Below are 19525 nucleotides of genomic sequence, written 5' to 3' on the forward strand. Positions count from 1 at the left end.
GCGCGGGGCCGCGGGCACGGCCGCAGCGCGCCGGGGGCTGCCCCCAGCGCCGCTGCCGGGCGGTTTGCGCCCGACCCCGCGGCCCCCGTCCCGCTTCTCCACGCTGCGGGGAGCCCCCGGAGGGGGGCTGAGCCCCCGCGGCCGCCCTGCCCCGTGCAGGCAGCACGCCGACTGCTGATCGCTCGGGGCTGACCTGCATGGAGACCGGCCGCAGCCCGGGATGGCGGAAAAAGCAGAAATCCGCCCCGGAACGCGCCCCCCCTGCCCACGAAGGTCTGCCTGTCCGTCCGCCCGCCCGCCTGCCACGGGCTGCAGGAGCCGCGCGCTGCTCTCCGTGGGCACGGCCGGTAGGTGCGGGGGGGGGGGGGGTCGCTCCTCGGAGCCCGCTGGCTGCCTGTAGCAGCGCGCTGCAGGTCGGCGGTGCAGCTCTCTGCTCGCTCTCCGTGTTTCTGTCATAATTCCCTGGATGCTAAGCTCTGAATGCAATAGAAGAAACGCCGATCGTGCAGTAATTTCTTATTGATGGATTTCTTATGGTAGGGTTTATGTGCTGCCTGCCTGCTCTTAAATTTATTTAAATCAGCTCTTGTGCATTTAAATTCAGCTGCATAAATAAACGATTAAAATTCTCTATTTTCTAGCCTTTAATCCGAAGGGCTTGCACTGCAGAGCTTTTTAAAATGATCTCTGGTCACGTTAGTAGTCAGACTCGAACAGAATTTCAGACATAAGTAGAGCTTGGATTTGAGATGACCGCACAAAACGCGGTGACCAAAATGTAGCAATATTTGAACTTGCATATTTAGGCATTTTTCCACACTGGTTTCATTTGCATAATTTCATTTAGGATGCGCAAACATCTGCGGTACGGGGTAAAATAGCTTAATAAAATAGTGCACGAAGATCCAAGAGGGATTGCCGGTGAGTATTTTCCTTTTGGAAGGGAAAAAGGTTTGAGGTGGTTGTGAAAATAACAGCAAATAATCTATCTGAAAAGTACAGCCTTGGTCGCATCTAACTGTGAGTGGTGCAGTTGCAGGTGGATTGTGTTGGATGGAGTTAAACTTAGGTATCTCGAATATGATACACTTAATCTAATTACTTTAATAGCTACTTTCTGCTGAAACTTTAAAATCTACCGATCCTGGCTTTTACGGCAGTGTTTAGAGATCTAATCGTCTGTGTGTGTGCCTGAGATGCAAAACTTAGTGAGAAGAGAGGCAACAGATTGGTTCCGTCATATGATTTTGTTGGTTTTGGTGGTGCTTTTTTTTTTGAGTGTACTTAAAAGATTATGATGGATAATGCTGTCTTGCCAAAGAATGCCGACACAGGTGTTCATCATTATCTTAATTAAGATCCTGAGAAAATGTCATCTTTCGGCATGAATTATGAAGGGAGATGCATTAGGAGATCACCTCAACTCTCTCTCTTTTTTTTTTTTTTTCCTTTTCTGCAGGGCTGGATGAGAAGGAGGCTGTTTTCTCAAAACCTTTTTGATATTTCTTTATCAGAATACCTGACCATAGACACTCACTGCATAATTTGTTTCCCCATTTCAATGTGGGAGTGTATTATCAAGGGATCCATAGGAGAAAAATACTCTCTGTTAAAGACTGCTTGTATTAAGAAAATACGTAGATAGATAGCAGGAGAAATTGGCTGCTACGAGGTGTCTCATATAGTGTATTTTAAAGTGCTAACAGCTTGCACTAAGAGCAGAACAAAGCAAATGGATATGAATATATATGTCTATTAACTGTAAAGAAAACAAAAATACTTTCTTCACCTTTATGATACCACAGTAATAAAGCTAATTAGCCTGCAAAGGAGAGTGAGGGGCTTGTGTTTTTCTCTGTTGAATCAATACATTATTAGGTGGAGAGCAGCTAAAGCAGCGCACCTGAAATATCTGCAGAAGCATTGGCAGCAAAACGCAGGGGTGCTTTCCTGCAGCCGTTTGCTGGTGCACGCTGCCGCTGCCTTCCCCAGGACAAGGTGCTGGGCGTTACGGGGTCACTACGTGCCGTGGAAGTGCCAGCCTCGGGTGAGTCTTAGGGCAGAGCCCCACGAGATGTCTGCAGCTCCCCTGTTGTTCCTGCTGCCTGCGCGTACTTTGCCTGGGCATTGACTTGTTAGCGCTCTGCTCCGGCAGCCTGAGGCGGAGGTGGGTACCTCCGTGGGCACTGCCGACAACTCTCCCCTGCTGCCTCTGACTGGGCGTTAGGTAGCTTAGGTGCATTCCTGTCTTGTTGTTTTCTCAGCTAGCCTTTGTTCATAAAATTACTTTTTGCCAGGGACCTGATTATCAGTCTTAGTTATTTTTCAGGGAAACTGTTTATTATGTGGAATAAAACCGTGCATAAGTGCAGCTGGCAGTCCTTAAATCCAGTCCATAGTTACTGTATTGAACATGCAGCTCCAAAGATCTTGACAGTATCTTGGGAGAACCTGAGACGGTATTTCAGTTTCCTTGAAGTTTCCTGTAATTAACTTAAATGGAGTGATTCTCTTGAATTTGTGCGCATGATATGGACTAAGTTAAATACGTCTCTAGGGTTTATTTTGCTTGCAGTTCCATGGACATGTGCAGAAAAATAGACTCTCCATATGATTGGGGTGGGGGAAAGAGCTACTCTTTCATGTCTAAACAAGTTTTTTCACTTAAAGCAAGCCACATCTCCTGTTAGTTGGCTCCTTATTTTGAAAGAGAAGCCCCTCAGCGAGCAGGATGGCTGTGGCTCCCCGTGCCGTGTGCCCGTAGCTTTCAATGTGGAGGCAAATTCCCTTCCCACCACAGTGCTGGAACGTGCTGGGCTCTACCACAGCTAGAACCTGGCCACAGCGTGGGTGCTAAAGGTGGGTGACTTTTATTAGCAGTGGCGTGTTCAGAAGGGTTTGTATTTTATCTGGTTTACTTACACACTTACCCATTCTGGCGTGCATATTTGCAGACCTAATGGCAGGTATTTGCGGCAGCTCGGCGTTACCTCTCGGGTGAGAGACGTAGTGCCAGGTAGCTTTTCTAGCCTCGCACCCAAGGAATTCTTTTTAACAGTTCGTACTCTCTGATCTTTATTAACAGGAGAGGCTTCTGGTTCCTGTTCATTAATATAGGTAATGCAGATGCAAATGATTCTTGAAGCTGTTTTCTGCACGTTAAAGTGAACATACGCATAGAGCCAATTCTTTTCTTCATATAAATCAATTTCAAAAAAGAAAGCTAGTCAGGCCTTTCAAGCTGGATCCAGATGATCATAACAGAAATCTCACCATGCTACCTAATTTGTGACCGATCGCTCTCCTACCCTCCCCAAAGGGTGCATTTTCCAGCTTTCCTTTCACGAGCACATCTTTTTCAGTGTTTCTCAGCATTTCTGTCACACATCAGGAATTCAGCGTTTACCTCTGAAATAGTCCCTGCTACCATCTCTGAAACTTCTCATGCCCTTCACGTTTAATTTTGTGTAGAATAATGCCTGATGTAATATTTAGGTCTTCTGTTTTCAATTAAGCTGCGTTAGGTAACTACGCTCGTCTTTCATATCCCATAACAAAGTATCAGTGTCCAGATGGCAGCGTGCTGGGATAAAACAGCTACGGTCTTGGCTGCTACTGTAAAGCTAAGAACTAACATTTTAGCCGGCGCGATAAATAAAACCGAGGTTGTGACTCTTGGCGTATTGGAGTTGCACTAAATAACGCTACAGTGCTGTTTATTACTGGTTTCATTGGATAATATGCAGCTATAAAACCTGCTTGAAGCTTTTATTAAGAATACTCTGTCATTATAAAAAGATGCCTACAACTTCTTTATGATACTACCGGTGTAAGAATCACTTTGTGCTGGCTCCCTGGCTGCTTAGGGAGGGCTGGAGCCTCTCCGAGTGTCAGCGTGCTTTAGGTTGCGTGGATCTCCGGGGAATCAGATAGCTCTGCGGAGACGAGGTTGGAAAAGCTACTTTTAAGGCATTTTTGTTCTGCTTGCTCTTTGCTTTTCCTTAAGTTTATTTTGGCATTTAGTTTCTTGCTTCAGTTAAACTTTAGCCGATATTCTCTGTGGTATGAAGCGTGCTCCTGTGTCCCTAGGCAGAACTGAAACTGAGGAAACCCAGGTAGTTATCTGAGGGGAGGCTGCAGAAACGCTGGGGAACTTTTATGTTGCCTGAGAAGGTGACGGGGAAGACCTGGTAGTAGCTAAGGGACCTGGGCTAGCTTCCTTCCTCAGCTTCTGGCACGTCATATGGTGTAGGTTTGTTCCTGTAACCTCCGTGCCTCTGTTTGCCTCCCTGAAACCTTTTGCACTGCTTCGAAATCCTCAGGTTGCAGTTGTTGTCCACTCTCCTATGATTTATTAGGCTGTTGTGTTTTCAAGCAAAAGGAAGTTATTTACGCTGTTACTGATTCATTGGTTGATTGCCATATTCCACAGACCTTTGGTTGCCGCGTGCTTGTTTGTGGTGCACCTCTTAGAAAACACAGAACTGAACATCATCCGGGGATGTGGTGATAACAGTGTCCGTGGGGCTTAACAAGCACGCTAGATCAATGGGTGAAGGAACCCTTGTGTTGCTCAGTCCTTAATCCTTGATTGTAAGGGAAATCTGTCTCAATTAGTGACAAATGCTATCTTTTTATTCCATTTTCCTGTTCACCCTATGTCTGTTTTTTGGCTTCATAGAATGCAGCCAAGAGGAGAAGCGGTGAGGGCCGCGATGGGGAGGACGAATCCAGCAGTCCGTCCCAGCAAGCACACCTGTGCACAGGCGGAGACCTCGTACAAAGCCAGAACGTGTTTTGGCTTGCCACAGTTTTTAACCGTATTAAGTCCGATTCAGAGTTAATGGTAAGTGATTTGTTTTGTGTACGTTATGATTCACTGAGTGAGGCATTGCAGAAGTGGCACTGTCCTTTGTGAGCATGGTCTCTAACAAAAAGCGGAATTCCTGTTTCCAGATACATCAGTGTTTCTTTTTAGACTGCCATGTGGTGCAGATAGCAAACATTGAAATAAGCTAATTTTTTTATTATTATTTTTCCCTCTCCAGATGAGCTCAGTGAGACTGGTGTAATCAGTGCTGAAGAAGGGAAGGACACAGATGGAAGGCAGGGTTTGTCTTTCTATAATACCCAAACAAGAAGATTTAAACTTACTAGGTAGAGTGTTGTTAATAGTGTAATATTATCAGTAATACTGCGTGATGTGACTATGATATAAATGTGCACTGTGTTATTTTTATTGCTCTTTGATGATGTGGAGCAGCGTTTAATAAATGAGCTTATACTAGTGGCCTAAATAAACAGTATGAGTGAGAACAGTAAATTGAGATGCTGGGTAATCGAGGAAGTACTGTTAGCTTTTTTATTGTTTGTTTGTTTGTTTGTTTTAAGCCAGTATCTTTTCTTTTTTCAGTGTTTTCCATAACCCATAGTTCTTTTATGACTTGGGAAAGATACAATGAAGAAACACCTTGTCATTCAAGGAATAGTTCTTCTTCTTGACCAGAAAGTCATGTGTATTGTCCTTCACAGTCCTCTTAGCTGCTACAGCAACTTAATGCTTTATCCAGCAGAAAACAGTGCTCATAGTGCTGACCCCTGAAATCTCCATGAACGTCTGTAGTGCTGCAGCATGTGCTGCTTGCTCTTCTCAGGGCTTCCTTTGTCGGGGAGCTGTTGTGTAATGTCCACCGCCGTGCAGCCCTCTGTGACCTCTTGTGTCCAAGTATGGAATTGAGTCTTTTTCCATCTTGAACTTGTGGGTTCTCCCCCCGAGCCCAATGAGTGTCAAAAATTGCAAAAAAAAATATTTGTCAGTTTTGTCTAGGAGATGTGACTGACTTTATTATTATTAATATTTATTAAGTGCCTTACAATGAAGGGAAAGAGTCATTGCCTTCGTTTTTTTTTATGAACAGGATAACTGGCATGCAGGAAGAATGGATCTCTTCTGTCTTCTGTGATTCCTGACCCACCTAATTGCGTGATTGTCCTGAGCAATAACAACCTGGCTCAGGGGAGCGGCACTGGGGAAAGATGCTGACGTATTCAGTGTAGCACGCTGCTTCTCTGTCCCGGAATGGCTTGATGTGGTAAGCGGGGTCTCTCTCCCTGAGTGTCTGTTGGCCAGTGAGGGGATTTAAAAGGGCTGACGAGCTGAGGCTGTCTCTCGGATAGCTTCGCTCCAGATTTCATCCAGGGAAATGTCCTCCATAGTGAGGTATGGCAACTCATTAGTAGGAGCTGCTCTTTTTTTTTTTCTTTTTTTTTTCTTTTTTTTTTTCTATTTTTTTCTTTTTTCTTTTCCTCTTTTCCTCTTTTTTTTTTTTCTTTTTTTTGTGTGTGTGTGTGTGTGTGTGTGTGTGATTGTTTCCTCCCACCCCCTGCTTCCTTTCACAATAGAGTGGCCTTTCCCCAGGATAAGTTGATTGACTTCACAGCTGGTATTTGCAGTTTTCTTGCACTTGGTTAGACTCTAAGGCAATAACTGTTTCTTCTTGGCTGAGACTTTGTTTTCCATTTTTAATAGTTTATTTTGCTGAGAAGATAATTTCTCTAGCTGCTACAAGCAACAGTGATTTTGATGTTTATCAATAAAGAATTAGTCTTAGAGATGTGCTTTCCATGTAGAAGATAGACGTAAAACATACTTGAAAGGAATTACAACCTTGGAGAGGCTTTTATACATATGTATGTATATATAAGTGTATATATATAATTATATATATTACATATATATAATGTTTGCAAGCAAAGAGAAAATAATTCCGTCTTTTCAATTGCAGTTTTTTCCGTAGTCCTACAGTTGCAAGATAAATACTCAGAAATATGAGTTGCTAAGGTTAATGTGATTAAAATGAATATGTGATAACGAGCTCTGCACATTAAAGATTAAGAGCTCAAATGATAGGCTCTGAAGTGAAACACTCAGTGAGCATTTGGGAATTTTGTTTGTGCAAGGAATGCAGGCTTAGGCCCACAGTTGCAGTTGCACAATTGCATCCTGTCTGCTGTTTTTTATCTCAACTGATCTGCACAGAAGTGTCTCGAGCACTGCGGTGTCAGGGTGAAAATGTAGTCTGGGGTGAGGTAGAGGATGAATGAAGAAATAATTTGAGTCCAAGTATTAGCGTTCCTCTATAAAAACAGACTCATTTTACACAGATGATTCACATTTACAAAGATCAGTTTATAGCATTTTGACTGCACAGCACTTAATTCGTTATGTATAAATTGATCCTTTATACAAATGTATACAACAATTGATCCTTTATACAAATGTATACAACAGTTAATCTCTTTGAGTACAAGTTGAAAGTATACTCTCAATTAATTTATGTAGGTTGTGACTTTTTTTTTTCACCTGTACTCTGCAGTGGTGTTACCTCTGCTAACGTTGAGTCGGTGTGTGCTTAATGAAAATTAGATGTGAAATGTAATATGTAGAGGACAAAGAAGCATTGAGATCCTTATTGGTCTTAAAAAGACAGAGGTACTTCAGACAATTTTCCTTTCTCAGTCTCATGAGAATTTGCTGTGTAATTCTGTTAGGAGCAATTTGGAGTGAATGAAACTGAAATATTTTTAGAAACAGCATTATTGCCAGATATTTTATGCGCCTTTTCTGAAGCCTAGTTTTGTTTTAAAACACATTGCATTTTAAGAGGCTAATTTATAGAGAATCTCCCATTGAGAAAGAAAAGCGTCATGGACCTTTTGTGGAGAGATGAGCCTAGCTGTTATATCTATGCAATTCGCTAATGTTGCAACCATTTAAATGAGATGCTTGTTTACATAACAGTGATGGCATTTCTCCTCCTCTTCCTTGCGGTTTTGTCCAACTAGATGTTATGAGTGGCAGTTGCAGTGACTGCTAAGTGTTTAAATGATGACACCATTATGTGAAGTGATTTTGAAATGAGAGATTCCAGCCAAGAATTACATCTGCTCTCATCTCCTTCAAATCATACTCTCTGGCTGTGGAGATTATGATTGATTTGTTTGTGACAGATTGCAGGAAACAGTCATTGATTTTTCAATATTTTACCTTAAAATTATTTACAGTTGTAACCAAGGGGAGGTATTTCCATGGGCTGTCAGCCCCTGAAAGACTGGGATAATATTCCCTGCTCCCTGACAAGACAAATTACCCGTAATGAGTGCAGTAGCTGAAGGGTATACTTTTATTTTAAAATATGTCAATAACCCCAGTGACTAAACGAATATTGATTCAGCATAATGAAGCCTGAGTAATGTGAAAATGAGCTCTTCAAGGAGCATGGTAAAGACTTTCTTTTTAGCTTGTAGCAAGAAGCTTTTCATTCTTTACTGTTAGGTAGTGGAAGTGTGCAGTCTTAAGTCATCCTTAAACAGTAGCAGTACGCAGCGTAGTGTAACAAAAGAACTTAGGTGGGGTTTCTGTTGCTGGTGGTGGTTTCTGTATTTTTATTTTTGTTTCCAAGTTCTCTTTCTTCTGTGCAGTTCAGCGGATCAGATGATTAAAGAGAAAAATGCAAGTTATCCAGGGCAGAGATAGAATTACTCTTGGTGTTGTCTTTTGCAATAATATTCTTCAGCTCGCCTAATGGCATTTTTAAAGTGGATTCCGCATACATGAGCATGGAAATGTATCTAAATAAACTGTAGATTTAATTTCATATTATTGACTTCTTGGACATATTGATGTGTGTTCTATGTGATGGGTCTAATATTCTTGTCCTTTAACAGCTATTTAGAATAGCTGGTTTATGAGAACCTAGACATACGATATTATAAAACTTAGTTACCGTAGTGCACATTTTTCTTTCTGGTGCCTTGTAACACCACGCGTTTCTTACAGAATGAGAATTTTCAAGCAGTAATTCATTTAAATTACAGTAATTTATGCAGTGCCATAGGTGTGGTGTGGAAAAGCATCTAATAGATTAATACAGATGTACTTCAATTGTTCAGGGTAAGGATTAGATTAAAGACCATGTTGAGGTACAATTTTCTTAACATTAAAAATATCGAACGCTAAAAAAAATTATCATGTGAAGGGATCAATTTGTCATTTGTATTCAAGAACATTGTGCAACACTGGGAGAGCTCTGCAGAAGCACTAGGTGTAAGTCGCTGTGTGAGCCAGTCACATGCGACAAGATATTTTGTTGGAATGTTTGCGTACAATATGGCAATTATGAAACAATATCATAGCCAGGAGTGTTTAGTGAGTGTGTTTGGGCACAAAGATGACTTTTCTTATTTTTTGAGGACTGACTTCAATTGCATCTGAGTAGCTCGTGAAAATCTTCAGAAGGATGCTTCCTCACACAGGTGATTTTTGCAAATGTCATTCCTCTAGCACAGCTAGAAGGTACTTTCAGAAGGCACAGGAGAACCTGTGGCATTGAGAGTTAAATGGCAACCCTGGAACGGGAGAGATGTTACATTTTTTTTAATCTGTTAATTTGCAGAAGGATGCGATGTACATTTGTTTAGTTTGAGAGGGACTGAGCACAACACCAGGGATTTGAAAAATACTGGTGAAGTGTCAGTGGTGAGGGAGTAATAACTCCCCCTACAGAAACAGCCATCACAAGAATTTGGTGCTCTTGGAGATTAAGCTTAAACTGGTTAAACACTCGATGGTGTTCTACCCATCCCAAATCCTCTGACTGTCTTCTTTGTTTCTGTGCTTTTTTTTTTTTTTTTGCCAGTAGCAGGAGGTGGGAAGGGAAGGTGGTCTTTTGGTAGTTTTCCCACAGCCGCAAGGAAGAGGGAGGCTGGTCAGGGCTGGGTGCCAGTTGTTCTAATGCAGACCGAAGGGCAAATAAATGTTTTTTTTAACCACATCTGCTTTTCCTGGATAACAGTGTATGAGCTCAGTGTTACCAACCTGAACAAAAGCAGATACTGCTGGAAGTCCTGCTGAACCAAAGTGGGCTCTGCTTGAAAACCATTGGCTTGTTTCACTCCCAATACAGGTAGCTCCTCTTGCTCTGCCACCTTTCCCCGAGACAAAGTTTGCTTATTAAATACCTGCCTGCATGGCAGTCTGGTTCAGGCCTGAGCGACGTGCTTGGCACTGAGGCCAAGTGACGCATTCTTGGCTGCAGGAAGCTGACAAATGGCTTGGGAGCTCTGCTGGTGATACCAGAGATTTCTGCTGATGGGAACTTGGAACCTCTTACATTTCTCCCTACATCTCCTTTTAGCATTAGAACTGCTGCAATTGCTAGTCTGTTTTCAGGTGACTAAGGAGGATAAAACAAACAAAATGAATCTTAAATGCTCTTGTGGCATTTGGTCTCTATCTCTTAGGAGCAGAACGTAAACCCAAGTGCAGATCAGTTAAGCAAAAGAAGAGGAGGAAACACTATGAAACGAAGGTCGTGGGCAACCATGGAGTGTCTTATTTGTGGCAGAGAAGAAGCTGTTGGTAAACCATACAGGGCTCAATATAGGTTAGGGTTAATATTTAGGGTCATGTGCAGAATGGGGGAGGACATGGAAGTGTAGGTGATGGAAGTCATGCTTACTGGCTAAGCTTCCCCCCATACTGTTAGTTAGAAATCTAAGAGCTAACAGGCTGCAAGTGGTCACCACCACCTGGCATTTGCTAATCTAAATGGCATAGCTACTTGAAAGCTGTTCTTGTGCCTTAAACTACACGTCTTGAAGTTGCTGTTTCTTTTTGTTTTAATTTATGCACAAAGAATTTATCATCAAAAGCATTTACATGCGTGCAGAATATTAACTTTTTCTAGGAAGACCACATTGTGTACTGAAAGTTTTCCCTAATTTGAGTGGTGATAGAATTGCAGAGTGCTTAGTACAGTGGCATGGGGTTTACAGTGGACTGTCAGAGGGAGATAACCCTTCCTCTGCGAGGAAGACCCAAGGTGCTTTGAGGGTCCAGCCTAGCTGCTGCAGTTAGAAAGGCATGGCTGAGTTAATGCATGAGTGTTGAAATCTGTGTTTGGAATTACGTGAACAAGTTGAGAAACAAGAGCTTAATTGATTGTTGATTATTTTCCTTCGTAAATGCTGGAGAAAGATGTATTGTGCTTTCCAATGGTTTTTAAGGAAGATCCACGGTGTCCTTTTGTTTTGTTAACTTATCTTTTAATATGAAATGTCATTCCCAAAATGAAGAAATGTCCTTGGGCTGGTGGCAACAGCTGGAGTTGCAGAATTCATAAATAATTCAGAGAGGGATAAAGGGTAGGGTTTTTTGTCATTTGAATCTTTATTATGTGCACACATTTCATTTTAGATACAGCATCATTTGAATTCATTCGATATGATGATTGCACTGACCTGTCATATTTATTTTGATATCCCTTCGAAGGACCATATGCTCAGTCCTTACGATGCTCATCATGAAAAAGGATGCCAGTTGCTACCCAAGAAGGCAGCTAGGTTTCTGTAGGGCTGAAGACCCCTCGAGTCCTGCCGTCACGTCAGTAGGTGTGCTGCTGCAGTGCAGTAGAAGACAGTGTAGCTGTTACGTCAGTGCAGTGATCTAAGTGGCAGCGTGGCCTAGAGAAAGGTAGAAGGCAGACACAGTTTGCATTCAGGTGTTTCTTGGCATTAAAACCTCAGCTGCCATTTGAGGCTTGTTGATGTAAAGAACCTAGAATGTGGAAGATGCCAACTAGAAATCTGCCAGATGTGCTATGACAGCTTTAATGTGGAAATGTTGGAAGCGGGATTGTCATACAGAGTCCTGGGGATATGAGACTTTTCATTGACTGATCCATGCTCTTCTTTCCTCTTAAAGAAGCTGCTTCCTTAGCCAAATAAAGCCTCAGATAATGGCTTTTGGAAAATATGCTGTGATTGTTGTTCTCAAATTCTGTGGCAGCTGTTGCATCTGTTCCTGTGCTGTGGACAAGTGGTTTATTTTCTAGAAGTTGCACAGAAATGTAAGAGTTTCAAGTTCAAGCATAGGCCATAAGTAAGGAACTAAATGACTAATAATGACTAAAGTCCGGTTTCCTGCTGGTTAACACCCTGGCTGGTATTGGCAATTCATAGCTGGTAGATAACAGGACCGTGTTAATGATACCTTTATAAGCACTATTAACGTGATAGGATGCAACCATGGCAAATCCTTGGTGTAAGGTGCAATTGCAGCAGTGAGCAGTGATTTGTATGAAGTAGTTTGTCCATTGTGCTCATATCAGAGGCAGAAGGAAGCTAATTAAGTGCAAGTTGGTGAAATACAGTAACTAGAAGCTGTGAATGGGAATGATAACTGTATGTAAAATTATTTCTTTTCTAGATCCTGCCACCAATGACTGAACCTCCCTGAAATCTTCTTATCAGTTACTGCTGAGATGAGAAGGATAACAGGAAAGAGGAGTGCTTAAGTGGTTTTCATGACAGTTAATTTCATCTATTTATCAAATGACAGGTTGTTTTTTTCCTCAAAACTTGATTGTCACAACAAGATGCTTTTGGAAGTTATCTTTTGTAAAATGAAACTGTCAATTTTTAGGCTACAAAGAGTTATTGTATCTTTCTATACAACGTTGTCATTATGGTAAACCACTGGAAAGTCGTTATTTTTGAAGTAATTGAACTTGCATACTTCAGTCCTTTATTTGAAAGTATGTTGAATGCCACGTGAGAAGTTTCTTGCCAGAGTTCCTTTATTCAATGGGATAGTTATTCTTACAACACTCAATTTGTTATTGTCTAAATTACTGTTGCCTTAGCCCTCTGCAAAATGTTTCTTTTTAGTAATTCTTAAACAAGTAAGGAATGAATGAGGTTTTGTCCCTTGGTGTTTTGATGGGCATATTTTACCTTTCAGTAAAAGCTTCTTTAGTTTTCAGAATGACAGTATTACAAAGAAAGGTGCTTTATTTTATTTTTTTTCCAACAGAAAGTGTGCTTTGTGCAATGATTTCTTGAATATGTACATTGCCAAGACACAATTACTGGAAGGAGAGATGAGCTGTTGGGAACGTCGTGTTATGCCAAATTACGAATTATTAATTCTTTCTTTCTCTGTGCAATCTTTTTGACTATAACTCAACTTATTGCATCTGGCTTATACTTGGTCTCTAGTGGAACTAATGTGTCCTTGGAGTTGCATTTTAGAGTAACTTCAGATTCACTTGTGTCTTTTTTTTTTTTTTCTTTTTTTTTTTTTTTTCTCCACAAGTCTGCTTTAAATTGCTGGGATTAACTTCAGAGAAGGCAGCCTTCTTTGTCAGCATCCGTGCTGGTTAAAGAAGGAAGCTTCATGCACACTTGCTCACTCTCTTGCAGGTTATTGCCCCTGCTAGGCAAGCATGCTGAAGTGTTTCACTGAGCACACACAGATTTAATTCAGCCCAAGCTGATCACGTTATCAAATCCTGGTTAACTGGTAGCCTGGGTCATTTTGACAGAAGGGCAGGGAGTGTGCAGACCAGCTGCATGGACGGCATATCTGGGAAGGTGGTGTGGTATCAGGAGGTGTGTTGAGGAGCTGCTGCTGGTGTAGTAGTGTAGTCTTTTTTAGTGTAGTGGTGTAGTCTTTTCATCATGTTCACTTGCATCTCTAAAATGCAGAAAAAAACGTGACCTGTTGGAAAGCTATGCAGTTATATCATGTATAATTCGTGTGTTTCAGGGATGGACTGCATAGTTTGCCAATGCAAGTGGAAAGAGAGAGAGTAGGTAACAGAGGACGGTGATTGTAGGGAAATCCATCAGTGGTCAAGATGTTTGAACAGTACAAATGTTTCCAAATGTTTTTATACCTATCAAACACGCTGCTGCATGAACACACTCATCCAAGAGGCTGCCTCAACTACTGCATGCATTGGCAGAACTGCTTTTGACACAGTGTTCTGAGCTGCCTTAGAGAAGAGGCGAGAGCCCCCACCTCTGCAGCAGAGCCCCATCTCCCCATTCTCTGCTGCTTGTCTGTCTGTCTGATGGTTCATCAGTAGATGCAGGAATCCAGTGAGATATGCAAGGTCTTGGTGTTCCCTGTGTTAAAATCAGAATGTTACAGATGATCTCTAGTAGTGGAGGCATACTGGGTTAAACCAACACACCTCAAAACTGAGTCTTCTTGCATGGAGGCTGTGGACTGTGGGTGCTGTCCCACAAACAGGACTCGGGCAGACAAAGAACAAGAGGCTTTCTGAGTAGTCAGAAACCCGAGAGCAGCAACTCTGCTTGCGTCTCCTCCTGGGGCACTGCTAGATGAAAAGAACTCAGTTCAGTAGCAGAAAGGGCTGAACTTCCAGCTCAGCTGGCATTACATTCGATCCCTTTTAATTGGTTCTCTGCTGAAGAATGAGGAAGCATGCCCTGGCCTCTCTCATGTGCCATAGGTAAGGGAGGAAAGCAATGTGCAACGTCTGGGCAGGAACTGGTGTGCACCAGGGATAGCACCAAGGTACTGCTGTGCAGGAGAGAACAGCCTGCCCTGGCTGGTTTATCCTCCAATAGCACAGTGCTTTCAGACCAAAGCCTGCATCTGCTGAGCACTAACCTCCTGTGGGCCTCTAAAGCAGCAGCGTGAAGAGATGAGGGATGGGCGTTCATAGGACCAAGGCACATAGATTTTGGAATGTGCACAGACTTAAAATGGCTAATATTTCTACATTGTGTTAATAGATCTGATGTGACTGTGAAATCTGTTGCTTTACTGCCAAGTTCTGAGTTAACTTAGCTATGTACTGCTGTACGTTGAGAAAATGTTGAGTTCTTCCATCATATTCTTTATTATTCTTGTTAACCTGTACAGTGAGCTCTGCGCTGCAAATGTGCGTAGCTCAAGGAGGCAAAGCACCAACCACATAATTGCCAAAATCCTCAGCTTTCTACTGATCCATTCTCTTTATTTCTAAGGTGAATTCGGGGTGGCTCCAGGCATGGGAGCTGAGCCCTGTGATGGCAGCAGGGGGTCAAGCTCCTGCTGAGCTCTGGGCATCCGTGCTGGGTTCAGACGTGAAGTGCCTCATCCCAAGGACTGCCGAGACGTCTCCCATGGCCGCTGAGAGCTGAGCCGCTGCAGCTCCTCGAGACAGCCCGTAATCCTTGCATCTTAATATGGGCCATTGTCATACCCATGTTAAAATCCTTAATGAAATGCTTGTGACTTCCTAATAAACTTTTTGTCTGCTCCAGTGTTAATACCATATAGTTATGTGTAATTAAACCAGTGCTGAAAAATAACATCTGTCTTATGTAGAGCACTGTCATGGCTGTGTTATGCCAATGAGTAAAATTTTATGTCCAGGCACTTAAAATGATCAAGCGCTATAGTTAAGGCTGTCATATTGTTTATATAGCACTAAAAAGAAAACAAAATACAGTTTCAGAGCAGACAGACTTTCTTTTCTTATAAATACTCCAAATAATAGGTTGGTTTCAACCAGACTTTCTGGCTCTTCAGTGATTGCCGCATTCTGTATGAATATATCAGAATTCCAGGCATTTCATAATTTATGTTTATTATTATAAACACATGATTTCTATGTATGGTTGCCACAACTATGTTGGACAAAACATAGTTTACCTTCTTAAATGGTACTGTACTTTTACTTTTGAACTTCTTTAACTTCAGTCTTGGTTGAATAAAATGTGCATTCCTGAAAATAATCTGTGCATCTGTAATACGGCAGTTGATTTTGCATGGCTGTTTTCATACTCCAGACATAGCAAAGCATTTTCAAGGCAATATATGTTGACAATGTGTGGAGATAAAAATCAGTTAATGACAAACTCTAAGGTGTAAATTTTTAATAATAGCAATGAATCATTAGAAATTATTAGAAAGGGAATAGTAGATTTTCTAGCATTTGAAGTTGTTGAATGAAGATGAAATATTTTCATAGACGTGTGCTTGAACAAACGCATGGGTGGGGTAGAAGAATTCCTCGTGGGCTTCTGAGGCTTTTGTTTCACGTGGGGTCAGACTGGGTCGTCTTAAAAGTACTTCTGGCTTAGAAGAGAGAGCGGTATCTTGGTATAGCAAATACCTATAACGTAGCAACTTCCACCAAACAGCTATTAAAATTTACTTGAAATTCTCAGAACTTCTTTTCAGATCATGCCTTTTTCAAACATGCTTTTTCATCTCACTGCGCTTGGTTCCAAAGAGCTTAATGTTTCGTTGGCTTTAGGTGGGTTTCTTTCACTCATCCATCCCTGTCCCCTGCCCCCCCCAATTAATCAAACAGCACATGAAAAAACAGAGCAAATGTCTTTTATACTGCTTACTAAGTGCAATGCCGCCTTGTTGCTAGAAATAATTGTTAGGTTTAAAATAATCTGACAGCATCCTGCTGTGTATAAATTAGGTTTGTTCGCTGCTAAGATTAGTTAGCTGGCACCCATTCACTAACACATCACAAAAAAATGATCACAAGTAGATCGCGTCCGGTTATCTGCCTTTTTTCTTTTTAATGGGCTTTTTGTTGCTGTGCTGTCACCTAGGTTGAAATAAACGTGTGCAAGTCATATGATTCCAAGTTCTCTGCAGCCTGGGGAGACAATATTGGCTCTTTGGGAAAAGACCTGGGGGCATAAGCACTGGAGAAGGGAGAGGTTGTTTGCACTTCGTTTTCTGAATCTTGCGCACCTTTATTTTTGGCCAGGTTGGCTATCTTCTGCTCTATGGCAAGCAGTATGTTATCAGTGAAGTCCAATATGCCAGGTGTAATTAGCTCGTGTTTAAAGAGCTGTTGTTATTTTTTAACTTGTATGTACTAGTCAGCCTTCATGCAGAAGTATGTATTTTACATGGAAAGAATGCTGTGTGATTCAGAGAAAACAGAAATGCTATTTAAAGTTGTGCACTAGTGTTTTAGATTTCAAAAAAGACCACAAGGTTTTTATTTCTATGTTTATGATTGATTAGGGTTAGAGTTTTAAAGGCTTAATGCTGACTATAAGAGCTTTGTAGTCAGTCTCTGAGAATTATGGGCTTGGCATAATTCACATTTTTATTCTGTAGTATATCCATTGTTGTTAGATGCTGAGTAGTCATTGCACACAGATAACTGGGTTGGTTGTGGGGGGGGATTTTACATCTTCACACATTCTGAAAAATACTTCGTTAAAGCAGCTCCCGAGTGAATGGGGTAATTAAAGAACTTCACTGCTTTTATTGAAGTTGACACATGCTACACGTGCTTTAAAACTCAGTATGTGAGCAGAATGTTGCCAGGATTTATTGAAAGTCAGACACCTAGAGATACTGGGAAAGCTTTCAATAGTAGTAAAGATAACTTAAGTTTTTACACAGTTAAATAAACCTTTCTCTAAGAAGAGAGCTATTACTGCAATACATTACTCATGACCTTTGTATTTTCTGTATGCATACGTTTCATGTATGCACATGCACACACACTTGTACACTAGTGCTGAAGACCTGAGCAATTTTGTTTGACAGTAACACAATCACATATTCTATTTAGTATTTATTTGCAGAAAAATAGTGTTGCAATGTTGACTGAGGGTCTTAATTTACTTGGTCCCAGAGGAATGCTGCAGCCTGTAGATTTTTATTTTTTAACTGAAATACAATCCTGCTTAGTTTGACTTGCAGCTCTTAGTGTCTGAGAGTTTGACAAAGCAAGTGAAGAATCTCACTTAATGTAAACTGCAGACTTGGTTTCATTTTAAATGATATGAGTGCAGCATTCTGTATGCATGATGCCTTGGGAGTAGCAAAAAATGGGAATTCATAATTGCAACATACAGTGACCAATCATGTTAGACATGAAATTCCTCAAAATGTCGATTGAACAGATATAATTTCCGATAGTGTAATTTTTAGCGATATGATTTTTCTTTAATTTTCTTTTTCCAGCACATTGGAACAATTTAAAGTCAGTTTGAGAACATTCAGTTAGCTGTCCTTTCCTGTCAATGCCTCATGTACTAAAAGTATCTTTAATATTTCTTTTTAAGTACGTATTTAAAGTAGAGGTAACAAACATGCAGCTTTCAAGACCAAACCATTCTTTAGCTCTCGTTTGCATTTTGTTTACGTGGCCCATGGCATGGAGAGCCCTGCCAAGTACACTCCACTCCTCTGGGTTTTGGTGAGAATTGAATGACCAGAGCTGTGCACAACTAAGCACACAGCCTTATCAGCGTCCATGCTTTATGTAGATACAGGCACAAAGTGCTTTCCTGAAGGAGCAGGCGGTCTTAGAAAATACAAGAGGGCCAGATTCTGTGAACAACCCCAGCATGCAGCTGACGCTATCAGAAGCAGCCGCACCTCTGTCAGACCCAGGCAGCGCCAGGTGGGTGGAAGCTGTGGCTGGTGGCCCAGTGGCCATGGCAGCAGTGCCCAGGGATGAGCAGGTAACTGGACAAGGGCAGGAGGGGAGGCACATACTAAAACATGCTGTTTCTTCTTTTCCCAATGCTTCCAGGTTAAAGCGTGGCCTGCTGAAAAAGAGAAGTCACTGCAGACCAGCAAAGTGGCTGGAGGTGCCTTTTTCAAAGTCTTCTTTTTAAATAGCAATAATTAAGTCTTAACTCACAGTCAACTTTTTCCTGGAAATTCCATTATATCCGTGTACTTTAATAAGACTTAAGAAGTTCTTTGGTAGTGTTCAGTTCTTACTAGTGTTGTATATCACCTATGTTTTGCATGATTTCAAAGAAGAATGTTGCCCTTACTATTGAATTATTTGTCTAAAAACAAAAACCATCATACTTTCACCTGTGTATTTTGGGATATTTAAACTATTAAACCTTAAGTACTTTTCAAGCATTGTTTGACTTACTATTATTGCATGCTATAAAGTACAATATTAAAGTGCATGCTGAATGAATATTATTCATCAGCTACAAATAAAAATATGAAAAAAAACAAACACATTTTTTCTAATCCTTTACAGTAAGTTTTACATTATTTTTATGTGGGATGTGGAGAAAAAAAGAGATGAGTGTCCCTTACTGGGATGCATGAAGTACTGTTGTGTATTGCTGTTCTAAATGTCTAGGTCTGTGTTATATCAACTGGAAATACATACTTAATTTTAGCATCACGTTACATATGCATAGAAACTAGTTTTATACCTGAAAGTGCGAGTGAGAAGGCTATGTGTTTTTAGTTGTTTGTGTATTCCAACAAATTCAGCTGACGGCAAAGTCTTATCACATTGGGCTCTGCAAGTTGAAGACAAAAATTGGTTTCTAAACTACTTGCATGCTTTAACACTGTGAGTTGATTCCCATGTGTTAAAGTGTAAACCACTAACTAATCCGTGGGAGTTTATGCAGGAGAAAGTCATTTAATTAACACTTTTAATTTCAGCTGTGAAAGAAGGTGAAAGTGAGGTCTGGGAAGTGGAGAGAGGCTTTGTTTTTCATAGCTGAAGACTCACTGTGCTTTAAGTCTGCTGTTGATAGCGCACGTAGACCATCTCCTTCTTGCTAATTAGGCCTTGTGAACATTGGTCTCTAGAAATGGGATGTAGAAGTGTTGTAGTTTTGTGTTGTTTTTGATTAAAAAAAAATACACCGTCATAAATAAAGAAACTGTATTGTATGTAACTATTATACAATG

General features: G+C 41.2%; 1 long non-coding RNA gene across 2 annotated transcripts; it reads left to right on the forward strand.

Annotated features, from left to right (window-relative positions):
- The first annotated feature begins 294 nt into the window (after window positions 1–294).
- LOC118172921 lies at window positions 295–15594 on the forward strand. 2 transcript variants are annotated; one of them, XR_004753894.1, is made up of 7 exons: window positions 295–347; window positions 4682–4846; window positions 5049–5111; window positions 5919–6092; window positions 9855–9965; window positions 12269–13479; window positions 13512–15594. It is a non-coding gene; the product is annotated as an uncharacterized LOC118172921 (long non-coding RNA). The 2 variants fall into 2 exon arrangements; XR_004753895.1 differs by lacking the exon at window positions 9855–9965.
- The last annotated feature ends 3931 nt before the right edge of the window (window positions 15595–19525 follow it).

This window comes from Oxyura jamaicensis, chromosome 11 (genome assembly GCF_011077185.1).
Source record: "Oxyura jamaicensis isolate SHBP4307 breed ruddy duck chromosome 11, BPBGC_Ojam_1.0, whole genome shotgun sequence".
Taxonomy (NCBI): domain Eukaryota; kingdom Metazoa; phylum Chordata; class Aves; order Anseriformes; family Anatidae; genus Oxyura; species Oxyura jamaicensis.